Source organism: Sciurus carolinensis, chromosome X (genome assembly GCF_902686445.1).
Source record: "Sciurus carolinensis chromosome X, mSciCar1.2, whole genome shotgun sequence".
Taxonomy (NCBI): Eukaryota; Metazoa; Chordata; class Mammalia; order Rodentia; family Sciuridae; genus Sciurus; species Sciurus carolinensis.
The window spans coordinates 26386280-26404638 of NC_062232.1; the positions used below are offsets into that span (position 1 = coordinate 26386280).

General features: G+C 32.0%; 1 protein-coding gene across 4 annotated transcripts in view; it reads right to left on the minus strand.

Moving 5' to 3' along the window:
* The window catches only part of Dmd (dystrophin), a 2099091-nt gene that overhangs the window by 1680392 nt on the left and 400340 nt on the right, over positions 1–18359 (minus strand). The gene's annotated exons all lie outside the window — the stretch shown is intronic.

Below are 18359 nucleotides of genomic sequence, written 5' to 3' on the forward strand. Positions count from 1 at the left end.
TTCTGCTACGTTCCCTGATAGCTAATAAGATAGAATTCCTTTTAAGATTTAGGCCTTTTACAAAGGAGAAATCACCAAATAGAAGAAATATTAAGATAATTTAAAATCAGTGATAGCAAGAATAACAACAGCAATCCTTTATTCTGTATCATACTAAGTAATTCACAAATATTAAATAATTTATTATTAACCATATTTACAAATGAGGAAACTGAGGAAAAAAATGGTTATATGATAAAGGTTACACAGTAGTAGGATCAGGGTTCAAAGAAAGAGAGTGCTACCATGCCTAGTGAGGACCCATGTTCTTAAATCTTACATGTACTGAAGTATTGAAATAGAAATTGGCTGGGTGTGGTGGCAAACATCCAAAATCCCAGTGACTTGGGAGGCTGAGGTAGGAGGATTATAAGGGTGAGGCCAGTCTCAACAAATTAGTAAGGCCCTGAACAATTTAGCAAGAGCCTGTCTCAAAATAAAAAATAAAAAGGAGGGCTGGGGATGTAGCTCAGTAGTAAAGTACCCCTGGATTCAATCCCTGGTAGAGAGAGAGAGAGAGAGAGAGAGAGAGAGAGAGAGAAAGAAGAGAAGAGAGAAGAGAGAAAGAGAAATTATATAAATTTTGTGAACTAAGGAGAATTTTTCAGTATCTATGTGAACTAATCTATCACTTCCTAATCCACAACTGTGACTTAATCAGTTAATATAAATGATCTAAGAACTGAGACCCAATAGAGTCCCCTATGTTAAGCTGCACTAGGGCCCAGCAGAATTTCCTGTGATGGCTAAAAATCATCTTGGAAAGGCAAACTTGCAACATAGCTTAACTGTTTAAGCTCAAAATGCTTTACAACATCTAGTTCAGACCCAGATATTCCAACATATCAATACAAACTGTCACAGCATTCATCTAGTTAATCAATTCTGACCAGTTCCTAGCCAGATCATTGTTAGTGCTATTGAGTTCAGCCTATAAAACTATAATTATCCTTCCCTGATGTTCCTCTTTTAAGAGGCTACAGAAACTCTGTGAAGATTTTCCCCTATAGTAATTTATCAGGCTCAGTTTTGGGTTGGAGTATGTTGTGGGCATTTCTACAATATTTATTCATAAGCTAAAACTAGAACTGATGCTTATACCCATGGGAGAAATATTCAACTTTTAGATGAGCCCATTTTCTTTTTCTTTCCTTCTTTCTTTCCTGCCTTCATCTTCCATTCCCTTTGTTTTACTTTTATTTTCATAAAACTCAAGAATGCTACTTATTAGTTTTCAAGGTTATATTTTCTGAATAATGTGATTTTCTTCCTAATGGCAAATACCTTTTTTAAACTTTTTATTTATAAATGACAAATAATAATTGTACATATTTTTGGGATATGGCACATTTCAATGCATGTGTACTTTCATAATAATCAAATCCATTTAATTAGCATATCCATATTGTAAAAGTCTGCACACGTCCATTCCTACAATCTCTTTATCCATGTCCTCATGTCTCACTTATATTTCTATTTAGAGTTTAATTTCATCTTTATTACCTCTCTGAGTTTCAGTTTATACTTGTAATATGTGATATTTAGATATCTAGGCCATCCTGGATCAGACAAAATATATAGTATCAATGGGAAAATACATGAAATGCCTAGGAACATAGAAAGGACAGGTTAAGATGAAGTGACTCACAAAAAAACATACCCACATGCACACACCAGCAGTCACATACACACCTACATACCCCTCAACACCCAAAACTGAACAATGATATGCACAAGACATAAAGATGTGAAGACAAAAGATACATAAAATTCTTTAAGAGAAATAGCCTGCCAGCAGGCATGGTTCAGGGATTATAACAAAATTAGTTATTTTCTGAAGTTTACTAAAAATAAGTTATTAAAATATCTTAATAATGTAATCAACATTTACTGAATACCCACTCATGCAAGTCATGAGACTAAGCCCTGAGAGGGAAAGAGAACAATTCACAAGATGCAACTTCTCATTTAAAGCTGTTTAATTCTATAACAAATTACACCAAAACACAAATTCTAAGCACATTTTAAGTTAATCTGGTTTATTCTTTTGGGCCAGTTCTTTGAGGTAGGGTACTGATTAATTCAGAATAAATTGTGTCAAGTACAATGAGGAATTGTTCCCTAAGCATTTCTATTTATGAAACCTCAAAACTAAACTACTGATCTTCTGAAATCCTTAATTATCTAAACAAAGTTAATAAACTTGTCTGACCAGAATTATGCTTGTGCACATAACTGATGTTTTATAGTTATAAAAAAAATCAAAAAAGTAGTATGAAATTATAAAAGCATAATATTGCATTTTATTTGCTGATTAAGTGAATGAAGCCAAATGGGTCATAAAAAAGTATATTCAGTTTTATAGGGCATGAAGCATATATAGCAGCATAAATTTATGTCTTTTCTTTTTTATTTTTATAGTAATTAAAAGTAAGCAATGAGCCCCACAATTATCTGAGTAATTAGACTTTCTCAATTAAAAATGAGTACTGATAAGATTAGCTGGATTTCTAGGTCACTTTATTTTGCAGCATTATTAATTTATCCAGGTCAGAATTTTACACCCTGGGCCATAGAGTAGATGGGAAATTCCTAGTTAAGTCTGAATTTTTAGGGATCAAAATCCTCCCAATCTGGAAACTTAATAGGAGGATGTGCTTAAAAATAATTAGGATAATCTTTAATATATTGTAAACAGTAGATATTATTGGTTATTACTTTATTAAAATGTAAGTGTAGACTCTCAGAAAACTTACCCCAAAATAAAGAGGATCATTTATGGTAATAATTAAATATTATTTCCTACATATTCTTATTCCTCATATAACAATTACCATTTTATTCATTTGGGAAAAAATGACAGTTACTTTCAGATACAAAAATCAAAATTACTAAAACTAAGACTACTAAATTCAGGACTTTTGCAAAGCAGTTCTCCAAAATAAATAGAGATATTTAAAATTTTGGAACAGACTATCTCTTTTGTGGAAATCTTTACCTTTCTAATTAGCATTTATATATGTAAATATGAAACAAAGACATTCTCTGGCAAAGTAGAAGTTTCAATTGTTTCCATTATCAAGTGAAATGTTTTGCATACTCATGCAAAGTTTGATCATAAGGATAGGAATGATTACTTTCTATAAATTAGCTCTATTTGAGAACTTTGTTATTCTTATTTTGGAAGCATAGGTCCTATATCTGTGCATATAAAATTGTGATTCAGTTTTGGGTGTTTAATGGTGTATGCATACACATAATAATGCACACATACACATGTGCACACCTGTTTAATCATACAAGAAGTGATCCCATTGAGAATTCTGAAAAGATAAACATCTCTTAACATTACTAGAAAAGAAGTGGGTGAGACTTGGCCTTGATGTGGTTCAATATAAATTCAAGAGGTGATATGGCTATTTAAAGTGGAATAATCTAGGTCTAGGGTGAGGGGATACATTTCTCCCTTGGTGCCTCTTGCGATTTAAATCCTAAGTCCTAGAAATCAGAACTGCTGGACGAATTTCATTGGAGGTAGTACAACTGGACTTAAAACTGAAAAGGTATGACTGTAAATGAGCTAAGCCAAGGATCTAGAAAGCAAAAGTCTGTAAGAAATTGTATTAGTATTCAATTTCTGCTGTAACAGACTCTGAAAATCTCAGTGACTTAACACAAAATTTTTATCTTACAGTTGAGTAGGTCAGAAGTCTGACATGAGCCTCATAAGGATACATTCAGCTAGCAGCAGAGTTGTGTTCTTTTCTGGACACCATATGGGGGTATATGTTTCTTAGCTTTGAAAGCCCTCCTATATGTCTTGGAATGTGGTCCTCTTCCTTCATCTTTAAAGTGAACAACAGTTTTTTCACAAATTGTCTCTTCCCTACTTTTAATCATCCTGGTGACTCCATAGCACCTATTTAAATAATTTAGAATAATCTCCCTATTTTAAGGTCAGCTAACTAACAACCTGAATTCACCATTTTTATATAACATGTTCACAGGTTCCAATGATTACAGTGTGAACATCTTTAGGAGCCATTATTTATACAATGCAGAGGGGTTTAAGCCTATAAAGTTAAAAAAAATGCGCCATCAAGCACCCAATTTTTGCTTTGTCCCTTAGCTTTGTTGTGATATTCCCAAGTATTTAATATCTTTATAGACATAGCTTGTGCTTGTGAGATGTCTATTGTAGTAAAATTGACTAAATTAAATGGATACGTTAAGCTGATTGGTGATATGTGAATTGTTTAATTTTTCCATTGATAGATAGCACAATATCTCATCCAATTCTTAGAAACTATATTTCAAGGAAAAGTCATCTTGTTTCTCCACTTTTATTATTGACTTAACTCCACTCAGGGAAATCATTACTGTTCAGGAACTGAGAAGATTATTGCTCAAAGTGATACATAATATTTACATTAATTTGCTATCAGTTTCCATTGACATTTATTGAAAACCACATCAAAATAGTCTTTGCTGAACATTCCCTTTTTCACTTGTCTTTTAAAATGTTTAGTAAATACTCTACACTTTTCAGCATAAGACTGTAGACATTTAATTACCTTTTAAAAGTTATTCTTAGTTTTTATCAATTTCCTCTCATAGTATGTTTGAGAAAATACTCAAATTATGGTTATCTATCCAATTTGTATTATAGCTTAAATATATGGTCACTTATATTTTATCTAAAATGTCACTTGTAATACACCTTCTCCTTTACAAGTACCATATATGTTTGCATAGAAATCATTTGTACATTCATATAGGTCTCCCATCCTAGTGCATTCACTTACATAAAAAGTAAAGCAGTAGGTATTGTTTAACTGTACTTCATCATCCTTGAGGCCAAATATGTTTTAGTTTTCTAACCAGAATAGCAAACTTCTATCATAGAAGTTACCAAAAGATTTTTCTAAAATTTCATGATACAAAGAGCAAATATTCCAGCAATCTCAATCTGTCAGTTTTTATACCACTTATATAATTTCCAACTAGAACCTGAAATTCTTTCACTCAGCATTACAATTGAGTTCCTTTTGTTCCTTATTTAAAATGTTCTATTACTAATTTTTAGATAAAGTTTGATATTGATACTTGTCCCCTAAAAATGCATATGATTATAAATTAGCTTGGAACAAATTATTTTACATATTTCTTATAAGTCAAACCTCAGGTGTTTTATTATGCATCATATTTATATTTTAAATATCATCTTCACTAGGATTCTTTTATTTACATGAACTAAGATTGTGGGGAAGAACCTTTTCTAGCTAAGACAACAACAATAAAAATAATAAGAAAGAGAAAAATATATGGAAACCCAAACACTTTTAATACTGAACATTTCCTTGCTTCTTTAAGTTAATTCCTTAATCTATCAGTCTGATAGTTCATGTGATCAGATTTGAAATCCTGATTGTTCTTCATACAAATTAATGACCCTCACTCACATTTTTACATAACCTGCTAATGTAAAAAACACACCTTCAACATTAATTTATTGTGTGCTTACTAAAAACAAAGTTTCTTTTAGGTTCTGGAAATTCAGCTGTGAACAAGGATGATCCCTGCACACAAGGAAGTCACCACAGATTAAAGGATTGGTTAAGTCTGCAAACACATACAGTGTTGTCAAAAAACAAAAGTATGATGGAATGTACAAACTCCACAGCAATGTAACTCAGAATTCCTACTTCCCCAAGGTTGATATTTGTACAGAAGTAAATATCACTGACAAAGTGAAATACAATACTGACCAATATTCTTGTTGTGTTGATACTGTACTAAGCAGTATTTTTAAAAAAAAAATGTAAAAGATCTCTATAATGAAAATTATAGAATGCTAAAGAAAGAAGTTGAAGAAGACAATAGAAGATGGAAAGACCTCCCACGGTTTTGGATAGGCAGAATTAATATTGTCAAAATGGCCATACTACCAAAAACATTATACAGGTTTAATGCAATTCCAATTAAAATCCTGATGACATTTTTCATACAACTAGAAAAAGCAATTGTGAAATTCATTTGGAAAAATAAGAAAACCACAATAGCCAAAGCAATCCTTAGCAAAAAGAAAAGTGAAACAGGAGCATCACAATACCAGACCTTAAACTATATTACAGAGCCATAGTAACAAAAATGGCATGGTATTAGCACCAAAACAGATACCATGTAGACCAATGGTACAAAACAGAAGACACAGAGACAAACCCAAATAAATACAGTTATCTCATCCTAGACATAGTTACTAAAAACATTCACTGGAAAAAAGATAGCCTACTCAATAAATAGTGCTGGGAAAACTGGAAATCCATATGAAACAAAATTAAATTAAATCCCTATCTTTCACCCTGCACAAAACTCAAATCAAAGTGGATCAAAGACTTAAGTACTAGAACAGAGACCCTGCACCTAATAGAACAAAAAGTAGACCCAAATCTTCACCATGTCAACTTGGGATCTGACTTCCTTTAGAAGACTCCTAAAGTGCAAGAAATAAAGCAAGAATCAATAAATGGGGCAGATTCAAACTGAAAAGATTATTCTTAGCAAAAGAAACAATAATGTGAAGAGAGAGCCTACAGAATGGGAGAAAATCTTTGCCCCATGCACCTCAGATAGAGCATTAATCTCTAGGATATATAAAGAACTCATAAAACTTAACAGAAAAACAAATAATCTAATCAATAAATGGGCTAAGGAACTGGCCAGACACCTCACAGAAGAAATACAATTGAGCAACAAATATAAGAAAAAAAAGATGTTCAATGTCTAGCAATTAGAGAAATGCAAATCAAAACTAAGATTTCATCTAACCCCAGCCAGAATGACAATTATCAAGAATACAAACAACAATAAATACTGGCAAGGATGTGGGGGGAAAAGGTACACTCATACATTGCTGGTGGGAATGCAAATTGGTGCAACCATTATGGAAAGTGGTATGGAGATTCTTCAGAAATCTTGGAGTGGAACCACCACTTTACCCAGCTATCTCACTCCTCAGTTTATACATGAAGGATTTAAAATCAGCATATTACAGTGATGCGGCCACATCAATGGTTATAGCAGCTCAATTCACAATAGCTAAACTATGGAACCAACCTAGGTGCCCTCATGGATTAAAAAAATGTAATATACATGTATATATATATGTGTGTGTGTGTGTGTGTATGATGGAATATTACTCAGCCTTAAAGAAGAATGAAATGATGGCATTTGCTGGTAAATAAATGAAGCTGAAGAATATCATGCTAAGCAAAGTAAGTCAGTACCAAAATCCAAAAGCTGAATGTTTTCTCTGATACACAAATGCTAATTCACAATGGGGGTCACTAGGGAAAAACAGAGTTATGTTAGATTTGGTAGCAGGGAGTGAAAGGATGGGAGGGTATATGGATGTAGGAAGGACAGTAGAATGAATCAGACATTATTACCCTATGTACATATATAATTATATGACCAGTGAGATTCTACATCATGTATAACCAGAATGAGAAATTATGCTTCATTATATATGATGTATCAAAGTGCATTCTACTGTCATGTATATCTAATTAAAACAAAATATTTTAAAAATTAACAAACCAAGAATACAACAGATTTGAAGAAAAAAATCTTCGTGCCTTATGTATCATATTCTCCCATAATGATGTCGTATTTTTGCATTCTCATAATTGAGATATACCAGAAACTTTGCAGGCACCAAGTATGAACTACATAACTAAATGAACACAGTAACTTGAGGTATTCCCTTGTCACTATCCCTATTAGTAATTTCCTTGCCTTCCTCCTGCTTTAGAATTTGTCAGTTGTCTTAACTGCAACTAAATTTCTGGCCTGTACCTCCTTTATTTCTCTTATTTCTTTATTTCTGACTCTCCATGCCCTGAAAAGATGTGCACATGAGTGCATGCACAAACACACACACACACAAAATAAGGCAAAACTGCTCACTTTCTCTCTGTAAAAGACCAAACTAGTTTAAACATGAGGAAGAACATTCAAGGTATTTAAGACATAGGTAAAGAACATCTGAATTACCCTTGGGAGAAACAAAATTACGTGTGTTTGCTCTGCTTTCCCTTTATTCCAAAATACATGGTGTTCTCCTCAAAGTATGACAAGATGCCTTCATTGATATCTAACTATTTTCAGTGTTCATGTGGTCTCCCAGATAAAAAAGAAATTTATTATTGTCATTTGCCTAATCCTAGCTGCATTTAAATAGTAAAGAGCAACATAGACATTTTTAAGATTAAAAACTGATTTTGAATAAATCATAGTGACAATTTTCAAAATGATCATTTTCTAAAGTAGGTTAAATATAAAACAGATAATTTCCCAGACTATACTCCCCAAATACAGCTAGTAATGAAAAAACTAGAAGCTGGGCTTGTAACTCAGTGGTGCAGCATGTGCTTAGAATGCATGAGGCTCTGAATTCAACTCCCAGTATGAAAGAAAGAAAAAGAAAGAGATTTCTTTTCTCATATATGTATTATTATTGATTCCAATCATTAGATTTTCAAAGGAATAAAAGACCTCAAGCCCAGTGTGTATAATATGAAATAACATAAAAACAAATTAAAACAAAATAAAAAGAACGCTTTAAATAGTTACTTAGGACAGAGAAACATGCTATTCTGACAATCTTAAATAAAGCACACAGTTTCACTGGGGTTCAGCTATGAAATGTACAGAGAAAGAAAAGCATCCTAGGCAGCTGGAACAGCAAGTGCTAAGGTCTTGAATTTTTTCAATATTATTCTGAATATCTGTATGTTAAAAGGAATGGAGGTACAGCTAGAATGGAAATATGGCTAATAGGAAGATCTTCCTGTGGTCACAGAGATGAGAACAACTTGAACTATAGGGGTGGCTGTAAAGGTAGGGAGATATGAAAGATTTAGTGATGTATTCCAAAATACAAGCCGTAAGGTATCATGGTGGGTTGAAATTTTGGAAAGATAAAAATGAGGAATCAAGGATGATTTGTAGGATTTGCTTTGAACAACTGGATAAACTGATCATGACATTAATTATTGGTCTAGGGAAAACTGAAAAGTTTTATAAAGATTATATGTCCAAATGATCATTTCCTTAAGGGATATAAGGTAATCAAACAGAATACTTCCTAAGAATTTCAGTTAGTTTAGATTAAAATACAGTTTACATTAAAATTACATTTGAAGCAACCCTTAATTTTGAGTCAATAAATTGATGAATCATTTTATTTCAAGTAGTTCTAATACTTTATTTTATGGATGCTTAAGGCTATTTAATTTACCAACTTTAAGTAATTTAAAAGTTAGATTTATTGTTACAAAGATTCCTGAGCTAAGCCTTTAATGTCAATGCAGACATGGTTGATTCATGAGAAAAAAGAAATACCCTGAACTCATCCATGTGTTTAGAGGACAAATTAAATCATCTTTTAAATAGCCCCAGGATGGTCTCAGCCATTAAAAAGCAGAAGGCTAATAAAACAACTGTTCCTGCTAAATCGTTTTCTAAGTTTTATAAGTAGATGTCCTCCCTTATATATTTTATTGGCAATATATGTTACCTTTATAGAGAAGCAGTTTTTTTCTTTTGTAAGTTCTCAAAAATATTAAGAACCTGAGGTGTATTGTAGGTCAATTTCTCCTATAAACATTGACTTAAAATAATTTAAAGAGCTTTTGCTCATGTTGGAGGTAATTAATTATACTTGATTGAACTTTTAAAAATGCACTGCTTGAACCTGTGGGGGGCATGCACATGTATGGATTTACAATGACTTTTGCACATTTTAGCTGTGTCTGTCCAAATGAACAAGTTTAAAAATGAGAGGAAAAAACTCAGAACCTTTTATTGATCCATTAAGTACTGTCACTAAAATTCATACATCTGGGGAATACACAGACTCTATAGCAAAACTAATTCTTACAAATGGATTCTGATTAAAGTCAACCTATTTGTGGCATTAATACCACAGAGCATGAAGTTAACTAATCCATTTGCTTATTTTAAATGGACTCATGGGATCACCAATTTACACTATGAAAAACATTATTTTACTGTCATTTTATTTTTTTCTTTATTTTCCCTTAGTTACAATTGGAAGTACTTGTGGAATAAGAGGTCCTAATCAGCTATGTGAATGAAAGACATTTTTTACTATCTGAGAAACCTATCATCAAACCATTGATAACAGGACACAATGACATTAATTAGGATCAAGATGAGAAAAGTAATAAACAGAAGAAAGAATGGAGAAGAAGTGGGGTTGGGAGAGAGAAAGAGTGAGAACTAGAGCTCTGTAAATAGGAGATAAGGCAAGTCTACCTTAATCCTAAAAAGAATGTTTTGGTGATCAGTCTTACATGACAGCTAGTCTATTTCTCTATTTCATCTAGATAAAACATTTCTCATTAGTGATAGGACTGTTAGTAATAAGTAATGCTATAGTAATTGAAGATTTGATCAGTAGGCTTAGCCACTCCTTGAGGAAGAAAATGCTAGAAGCCTGAACAAATCTTGGGAGAATAGATTCTATGTGTTATATTTTGAAAGACATATGCCATGGAACAATTGTTCTATTATAATTATCTTTACCTTAAGTGTATGATCTTCTCACTTGATAAGTTTTTTAAAATTGCTGGTGTCAGGGTTCCCAGTTCAGATCAAAGAAATAGAATATCAGACCCAATCCCAACTTTTTCATAAAGCTCCCCCAGGTAGTTATACACACAGTCCTGTTAGAAATAACATGGACTTTGAGAAGAGATAAACATCAATTTGATTCCAGCTCTGTGATCTATTGACTACGTTATCTTAGGGCTAATAAAACTCTCTAGGATCATTTATACACTGAGGATAAACTGTTAAGGAGTTATTGTGTACAAGAAATAGGATAAAATATGTGTTACTTAGAACATGGTTTTTCTAGTCAAATTTTAGTTTTTTTGGTTTTCCCTTTTTTTTTTTAACCAAAAGGAGTTTGCATGTTTGAATTCATATCACTGATGATAAATTGGAAAAAACCTTTTCAGGGCAAAACTGCTCTTCAATTTAAGGTAAAATTTATTCAGCAAAAATTTTTGTTTCTTTTTTGATTGTTTTAAAGATGGATTTTATAAAGTATAATAACAAATTCATCTTTTTTCAGTATAAATGCATCAATTGCATAGTTATCGCCACAGACAAGAGATGATAAGACAGTTCTTTTTTTTTATTTTGAAGATATTTTTGGTTAATTTTTAAATTTGTTCTAATTAGTTATACATGACAGTCGAATACACTTTGATACAACATACATAGAAGGAATATAATTTCATTCTTCTGGTTGTACATGATGTAGAATTCCACTGGTCATATAGTTACATATGTATATAAGGTAATAATATCTGATTCATTCTACTATCCTTCCTACCTCCAAATCCTCTCCCCTTATTCAGCAATATTGAAATAATATCTCACAAGAGCAACATGACAGGACAACTCATGTTTCCTAAAAAGTAAAAAGCACTGAATTTCAACCACTTCTTCAATTCTAATAATCCATCAACTTCTCAGTCATTTAATAGTTACAATAGTTTACTCATCTGTCAAATGAATATCATGTGGCACATTAATTCCAAAAGTTTGTCATAAAACAATAAATCTAAGAATGTAGTTCATTATATTTAATATAATCACAAGGCAGTTGTAAAGTTTCTGGTCTCCTTTTATAAGAATTAAATCCTATTGTTATAAGAATTAAATTACCATGTTATAAGAGTTAAATGACATCAACCAAGACCCAGTTCATCATTATTTTGCACAAATATTGTTTTAAACCAGTACATTTTTATCTTAAATTTCATGTTCCATCTGATAAATGGTCCATGCTTTTTCATATAATTACTACGTAGTAAACATATGTATCAACCTGATATTTATTTTCCCAGTACTGTCTTAAGGTGTTCAGATATTTATTTGCATGTTATATGATATCTCATAATTGCATATCAGTTAATTCCATTTTGAAGATAATGAAATAAAAAAGGCCCAACTATCAACAAAATATACTTTACATTCAAACCTTATCTTTGACAATTATTACATCAATATTTTTTAAATTATTTGTGCCATTTTATGTCATGTTTTTATATCATTATTTAAATATTCAAAAGGGTTTTGCTTAAACACCTTTTTGTGATTCTAATGCAGATGTGAAGTATGGAACACTCTAAGACTTAAACTTATTAATATTTTATTTATTCCTTCATGGCTGAATTTTACTAAAATCAATTACAAAAAATCAATACATTTTTTCAAATATATTTTCCTCAACAACATCATGAACACCTTGTCAGGATACACGTGGGTGCACCGTCCACAAAATATCTATTATATATCATATTGTACTGGAATGCAGTGACTGCATTTTTCATTGTTGTAATGATTTATAGATAACTCATCATTCACTCAAAAATAATTTATTTTTGACTGTATAGACTACAATATTATTTTTTTTCAACTTTAAAAAAAAGTTGTACAAAACTCCCAGTATGAAAATTGAAAAAAGATCCTCAGTTATCTAGCTAAGAATTTTATTCAAATACTTCTAAACAAATTTGGTACAGAACTTCATCTACAGTATAAATATAAAATAACATAATTAGTTTAAAAATTTATTATTTAAATTGCTTAATCCAGTAAGAAACTACATTGCTTAACTATAGCATATTAATTATATTGAAATAAAAGCTCCTAGAATGGATGGAAAATATAAATTGGCTATTTTCCAGAAAGTTCAATTGAGATAAATTTTAATAGAGCATGAAAGGTTAGTAGGAAATACTGAATTTTGGTATAAAGGGTGAATTGAAGTTATTCACAAACACTGGTATCATATTTTATGTTTTGCAGGTCTATTATTTTCTTGGTACTAGAAATTGCACCCAGGGTCATTGACAAAACTTCTTCTTTTTTTAATTTAATTTTTTTTTTTTTTTTGGTACTAGGGATTGAACATGTGGTTCTTTACCACTGATCCACATCCCCACTCCTTCTCAATTTTTTAAAAAAATTTCGAGTCAGGGTCTAGCTAATTTGCTTTGTGCCTTGCTAAATTGCTGAGTCTGATCCTCCTGCCTCAGCCTCTGCAGTCACTGGGATTACAGGTGTGGGCCACCACACCTGGGTTCCTTGTTTTCTAAGTGGGTGAATTTGGGCCAGTTACATTCAATTATTTCACTCATCCAAACTGCAATGAATAAGCTTCAACTTATTAGTGATTGGTTCAAACTGTCCTGAATTTATTCAGTTTTTTGTGGTGTCTAAACCAAAAACAATGTAGAAGACAGGAAATCAAAAGGAGACACAATATTGTCTTCCTGCCTGTCTGTCTGTGTCTGTCTGTCTCTCTCTCTCTCCTTCCCTCACTCTTCCCATTTGTGGTTCTTCAGGCTGTTGGGAAATATAAGTTAACATATCTATTTCTTTTAATTTCTGTTGTGACAAGCAGGGGCTGGGGAGATAGCTCAGTTGGTAGGGTGCTTGCCTTGTAAGCTCAAAGCCCTGAGTTCGATCCCCAGCACCAAAAAAAAAAAAAAAAGGCTGTTGTGACAAGCAATTTAAACATTCCCCATCAGGAAACAGGAGATTGCTACATGAATATCTTAATGTGAATATGATAATTTGTATCATATTAATGTAATATAACTGCTCATTTTTATATTAATGTCTGTTTTATTATTGGTAAATTTTTACAATGTAGAAATCTTCATTATTTATTTTGCTATATACTACTTTCATGTGTAAAGTCCTACCTAGTTTTCCCTTAAAGATTTATTGTCCATGGTAGCAACCGTGAAATCTGAACATGACTCCAGATACTCTGGTATAGTCTTTAACTCAAATATATTAAGGTGGCAGTAGATAATAAAAGCTAGTTATGCAACATGTCTGGCCATGGATAAGAGAAGTGTAAAAATATTAGTTTCATAATTAAACCTAAAAATAGTCAAGAATAGTCTAATAAGCACCTTTTATGGGTTAGATATGAGGTGTACCCTGAAAGCTCAAGTGTGAAACAATGCAAGAAAGATCAGAGGTGAAAAGATTGGGTTACAAGGGTCTTAACCCTTAATTCTTAAGTGAATTAATCCCCTGGTAGGGATTAACAGGGTGATAACTGTAGGCAGGTAGGGTGTGACTGCAGGAGGTGGGACACAGGGGACATGCCTTTGGGGTTTATATTTTGTCCTTGGTGAGGGAAGAATCAGTGTCTCTCTCTTTCTCTCCCCCATTTCCTTGTGCAATGTCACCATCTGCTTTCCTTAGCCATTTTCCTATGTACATATATGAATACACCACAGTGAATCTCTCCACCATGTATTTCCATAAAATTTAATTCAAAAAAATAACTATGGGTAAATGGCAGAAAGATCACTAAAAGTAAGGGAGCAAGAAGTGGGGGAGGGAAGGGGGAAGGAGAGGTACTAGGGACTGAATTAGAATATGATATATCCCATGTTTGTATAATTATGTCAAAATGGATTCTACTATCATGTATAATTAAAAAGAACCGATAAAATAAAAAAGTCAGCCTAAATGATATGAAATGAGTGTTCCTATTCATAAAAATTTCTAGTTATTTTAATTAATGACAATCCTTTTGAGTTGGTAAATTTTAACCCTTTTAATTATATAAGCTATTTACTATTTCTTGTCATTATGATATCAAAATATGGTGGTTGAAATAATGATGTTAGAAAATTAAAATGGTCCTTACTCGACAGTTGATAGCAAACTCAAAATATAAGGACTTAAAGACATTCTTCTCTTTTATATTAAATGCTATATCTTTTTCCTTGAATATTTTTAAAGACTAAAATTCTGCCTGCATGTAAAGTTAAACCTGAGATCATTCACTATACAAGTACAACTTTCCAAAAGGCCGAGCTAATTCTTGGAGAAGCAGACTCTAAAAACAACTCAGAGTGATGCAGGGATTAGCCAAGCAGAAAATAGAATCTGTGTCACCATCCTCATGAAGTCAAAATGAAGTGGATTAAAACCAAACTCTAATTGGTTTGTAAATGTCATTTTGAGGATACAAAAATTCCTCCCAAGTCCTTGTGTTCTTTTTTGTTATTGTTAGTCAAATTTAACTGACATCATTCGTTTCTCATTCTAAAGTTACCCCAGTAAATAAATAAGGGCATTTCCATATCAAATTGCATATCCCAAATGGAAATGACTTTTTATGGTAATATGCAAAAGCCATCTAGAACAAGCACAATGTTTTATCCCTGGTTTTTTGATCCCTATAAAGTGAACATATTTGCTTTGTTATTCACATGGAAAAGCTGACAAAGCACTCTCTTAATATAGAGTTGTTTGTGGATTGGTAAACAAACCAATTTGTTTGAAACTCAGGGAAGCAAACAATATATATATTACCCACCATGCATTTATAATGTGTATCTTATAGAGAAATCACAATAGGAAGTGAATTGTTTGATTACAATAGGATATATTTCAAAGGTGATAAACCTTTTATATCTGTGAACCTAAAGATGCATAAATTATTAAATAATTTCACCCTAGATATACTTATTTTTGCATATGTTAACATTTAAACATACTAGACATGGCTCTTGAAATTGCTTATGCTAATGTATACTTGCTACTTATTTTAAAAGGCAATTTCATTTAAAATCAAACCTCAGGTCTCAAAACACTAGTTAAGGCCAAACAAAGCATATCAAAGTCTACATATGTAAGATATGAAAACCTTCAATGTTCAGTGATGATTTAATTTATAAATAAACCCAATCAAAAAACATGTTTAAAATTCTAAAAACATTATTTGGTAGGTATTAGCCTTAGTCCTCTAATAATATAAATTTTCCCAAACATAAAGCAAAATGTTTCATTAACCTCCTAAGGGGCATAGTAAATATGAAATGAAAATTACTTTGGAGAACAGATGACATCATCATGAAAAAGCTAAAGAAACTATTTATTTAAAGAAAAATATGAACTTCTCAAAGACAATTATCATACCAAGCTTGAAATAATACCACGAATCTCCCCTATTAGATACATTGAAGAGAGTCTTCTGTCTTTGATTCTAACAAAGGGTATTCTGTCATTTGTGAATAACATCAATAAATAAAAATCTTTGTGATTTAGTTATTTTTTTCTTTCAATCACCACTGATATCACTAGTTGAGAAATACTGAGCAACAAATTTTAGTGCATATTTGGGTATTGTCCTAACACACTAGGATAGGAAGTGATAATAGACATATAAAGTATAACAGAATTTATGCTGAATCCTCATTTTATTGACAGTCATAAATAACTTTGGTAAACCTTTTTGGGAGACCTACTCCTCTTTGAATTGGAAGGGAGTTCATAAATAGAAGGGTATTCAGATCTAAAACTTTATTGGCAAATGACACTATAATGAGTGGGTGGAGGTCTAAATTAACCCGTATTTTGAGTTATATATGCTTGCCTGTGAACTGCTCAAGTTTGAGATATTTAAATGGTTTCCTACAGGCTATACAATATACATTTCAATGTACTTTTTCTTTTTTCATTTAGCAGTGTATGTTTAGTTAGGTATATCAGGCTCTTTCATGTGATAAAATATATTATTCACAGAACTGTCAATTCTGATTAGAAGTTAATCTGTTTTCTTATTATAACGTAGATGCCTGTATATATAACTCTATTCCATTGATTAAAAGGAGAATATAGAGATCAAAAACCATTTTATAATTTAATAAGAAAAATACATATTTTATTTATATATTAATTGATTCATTCATTTCAGTTATCCAGTCATTTATTTATTTTTGTGGTGCAAGGGATCAAACTCAGGGCCTTGAACATGCTAGGCAAGTTTTCTACCACTGAGGTACCCTTTCAACCTAAAAAAGATCTATTTTCAACCTACACACACAAAAATATAAGAACATAGATTTCAGAGAAAGGGAACTGACCACCATAAGAAAAATTTAATGAAAAACATAACCATGAACAGGTTTATCCTTCAGATCCACACACTGTAGTTTTTTTCTTCAGTTTGGATCCTATATTTTCATTATGCCTGTCCTCTATACCCCATTGAAATACGAGAAAAAAAATTTAATCAGTAGTAGACATCAATAGTGAGGTGACCCATCCATATGCTGCAAAACAAGGCAAACAATTACTGAAGTTTCTTTCACACAGCTAAAACCTGAGGTAGAAGTGTTGTTGATCATTTATAGAAGCAAGATAAAGGAGTAATAGGAGTCTCTGCTCAGTCATGCATTATTCAAATGAGAAGAAACATTTCTGAACTTACCTTCACAAACTCACATTTGGTTATAATTTGATTTGCCAAGTGTCCCCAATAAATCTATCATAAATTGAAAATATGTAAATTTGCATATCTGCAACATGCATTTGGGGCTGGGGATGTAACTTAGTGGTAAAGCACTTACTTATCATGTGTGAGACCCTGGGTTTGATCCCCAATACCATAAAACAAGAAAATGAAATGCCTTTACTATACCTAATCAACCAAACATCCTCACTTATCATCACAATACACCTTAGAGTGTGAGCTATTTCCCCTCATGATCACTTTGCTCAATGGAGCTGGGGCTCACTGCTCCCCAGCATCACAAGAGAAGATCATACTGTATATCACTAGCCCAGGAAAAGATCAAAACACAAAACTCAAAGTACAGTCTCTGTTAAACACATGTTGTTTTTACAAGATTATGAATTGAAAATTTTTAAGTTGAACTATCATAAGTTGGGGACAATTAGTATATTAGCAATTAGGAATAAATAGTCTTCTTGTGATAACTATCTGATATAAAATAACTGAATTTCCATTCTGATTTGTTTATCTCTTCTTGAGCTTGTTTACAGTTAACTCCCTCCTTTCTTGATATGCATCTGCTAGGTGAGTCGAGGCAATCAGGTTTTTGAGTCTGCAACATTGGAACTAGACTCTGGTTAATAAAATATATGTCAAAAGAAGGTTCTTTTCTGAGTCATTCCTGAGCTTTTCCTGATGGAAAGCAGCACCACCACTTTTAATGATTTTCTGTATTAACATTGGTCCACTATCCCAAAGATAGTTTCATTATCAGTTTCTATTATATCACAGTTTCTACCAAAATATCAGCTTGTATTATATAGTACTTATCAGTTCAATTGACTCTGTTTCTCACATTTCTAATTTTAGAGTATGGAAAAGCCTCAGACTAGTGAGGACAGACTGTAATTTCAAAGAAGTTGGCACACCAAAAAAGTGTCTCATAGGT